This window comes from Lygodium microphyllum, chromosome 8 (assembly GCF_053477565.2).
Source record: "Lygodium microphyllum isolate KBCC chromosome 8, Lygodium_microphyllum_v1.1.10, whole genome shotgun sequence".
NCBI classification, from domain to species: Eukaryota; Viridiplantae; Streptophyta; class Polypodiopsida; order Schizaeales; family Lygodiaceae; genus Lygodium; species Lygodium microphyllum.
This window is the reverse complement of record NC_141142.1, coordinates 63,112,169-63,115,347: the sequence shown is the minus strand read 5'-3', so window position 1 is coordinate 63,115,347 and position 3,179 is coordinate 63,112,169.

The following is a 3,179-nucleotide window of genomic DNA, read 5'->3' as shown; positions in this document are numbered from 1 at the left end:
ATTCATATTCACAAGGATGATTTGAACATCGTGATGTAAAACCCCTCTTTAAGCCTTAACTTTGGTAATTTGTCTTTGTTCACAGCTTGTGGAAAAATTCAAAGTTATTTATAGTTATACCAGCCTCACAATTTGCAATGAGCAAAGTCAAGGATGGATCTAGTCTCTCAATAAAGAAAGCCATGGATAAATAGCACTATCATTTGGCTTTTGGTGCATGTAATGCTATAGCTACGAATGAGGTTTTTCTCTCGGACAAATAAATGTTTGACACCTAGCTTGTTTCATAGAATTGATTCCATTCAAATGTATAAATTTGAGCCTTATGGTCCAACATTCCATACTACACAATATCCCTCCCTAGAAAATCATTACTTGATAATCCGTAAAGAACATAGGGATATAAATTTGTAGTTCCTAGTTTGGAGTCAAGATATATTGGCGCATCTTGGTACCTATAGCAATTGATAATATGATACACTTTTCAATTGCCATAACCATGCTTGTATGATGTCATTATAGGTTGCAATGGTCCATCAAAGTGTTGAGAAGGAAACTTACGTCAATCTTACTAAAGCAAGCCATGTTGTCATAGAACCTATAGAATTACATTACTCTAAGGTACACTAAACTTTACACCTCAAAGGTGTCACTCATAAGAAATGGATGAATATGTCACGCTCTATGACTTTCTAAACTACCATGATGAACCCAATAAATGTATTTTTACTAAAATTCCATGGGATGATGTAGCATTATCCATTTTTGCTAATAAAATCATAAAAGGACCCTTAATTGTCCAAGGGTGCACACTACACAATATCCTTCCCTAGAAAATCATTACTTGATAATGCGAGAAGAACATAGATATGGAAATTTGTAGTTCCTAATTTGGAGGTCAAGATATATGGGTTCATTCTGGTACCTATAGACATTGATAATATGATATATATCTTAAAATAAGTAATATAGGTATCTTCCACTCCATGTCTTGAAACCAATGTAGAAGATAATAAAATAAGTATGGATTTAGATCTCCATACTATCTATATCTTAAAAATATCAAAATCTTCCACTCCATGTCTTAAAATACACGTCTTAAAATGTTTATTCTAATCTAATGTAGATCCTCATATTTCAAAAGTGTGGGTGTGGGTGTCTTCTATATAGATCAAATGTTGACCTCCTCTCTTTCAAAAACTTTTAGAGAGAGAGAGAGAGAGAGAGAGAGAGAGAGAGAGAGAGATCCATTTTGCTTATAAAACCAAATTATTACATAAACAACTCAATTCAAAATATTAAAAATCATTAAAAACTTCAAACGTCATACCTACATGTGTGTGTGTGTGTGTAAGCTAGTTTCCTTACTCAAACGTATGCAACGTATCACCCTTTCCCTTTGTTTTAAAATAGTGGAGAGAAAGAGATATACGGAGAGAGAGAGAGAGAGAGAGAGAGATGCGCTCTCTCTCTTTAACCAACCAACCAACTAACTAACCTACTAACATAAACATAAACCAATACTAACTAAGCAACTCAAATCAAAATACTAAAATTCATTTTATAAACTTCAAACTTCATGCCCTACATGAGAGAGAGAGAGATGTCTTATCTAAATAATAAACTAATAAAAATATATATATATCTCTAACTAATAATACTAACAAAAGCAATCTAAAATAAAAAGCTAACAAATACTCTCTCTCTCTCTCTCTCTCTCTCTCTCTCTCTCTCTCTCTCTCTCTCTCTCTCTCTAACTAAACTAATAATATAAATAAACCCATATTGAAAGATGGAGATCTGGACAATAGTCATTAAAGCCGCATGAAAAACCAATAGTTGCCAAAAATGCTTGCTTACTCACAAACACACAACCAAATCAAGTGGATCTTTCACTAGCTCACATACTCGTCATGCATATGTCTTCAAGCTACAATTGAAGCATTCCAAGTAATTTCATATGACTTCCTGGGTGAGGGATTACAGTTTTCGTCATGATGGATGTATTCATATTCATATTCATAGGGATGATTTGAACATCATGATGTGAAACCCCTCTCTAAGCCTTAAGTTCGGCAATTTCTCTTTGTTCACATCTTGTGGAGAAATTCAAAGTTATTTATAGTTATACCAGCCTCACAATTTGCAATGAGCAAAATTGAGGATGGATCTAGTCTCTCGATAATGAAAGCCATGGATAAATAGCACCATCATTTGGCTTTTGGTGCACATAATGCTATAGCTGCGAATGAGGTTTTTCTCTAGGACAAATAAGTTGACACCTAGCTTGTTTCATAAATTTGATTCCACACAAGTCACCTCAAATCTTTGCAAATGCGCATTGGGATCCTCGTCCCACAATCCCCCAAATTGCATGAAGTCAGCTAATCTGACTGGTTGCGAGCCATTGCTTATGATTGCCAAATCTAAATTTTAAATAGAGATGGGATTCATACTTTTGGATACCCATGCAGGACAACCCATAGTTGAATCATGCTTGTGGGTGACTTTTTGCATTCATGCTTCAATTTTTTTTCCTTTGATCAATATTTTCAAACATTATGATGCTTTGATCTTTTATGAATCCAAGTTAATACGAGTTTGAAGTTCCTTCCCATGCGTACAACTGGATCACTCAGTGGAGCCTTTACATTACTATGTTCTCTTTGTATACCTGGTGTCTTGATTGAAGGAATGCCAAGATCATCATCCAAACTCTCTCAACCATTAGAATCTCCATCAAATCCCAAATGACTAGTGGATACGTGATTACCATCCAACACTTTATTCTTTCCTTTGTCTTTACCTATAACACTTGTAGATCCATTTGAAGTTGTGGGACTACTCATTACTATTGAGTCTTATGGTCCAACATTCCATACTACACAATATCCCTCCCAAGAAAATCAGTACTTGATAATCCACAAAGAACATAGGGATATAAATTTGTAGTTCCTAGTTTGGAGTCAAGATATATGGGCACCTCTTGGTACCTATAGCAATTGATAATATGATACACTTTTCAATTGCCATAACCATGCTTGTATGATGTCATTATAGGTTGCAATGGTCCATCAAAGTGTTGAGAAGGAAACTTACATCAATCTTACGAAAGCAAGCCATGTTGTCATAGAACCTATAGAATTACATTACTCTAAGGTACACTAAACTTTGCACCT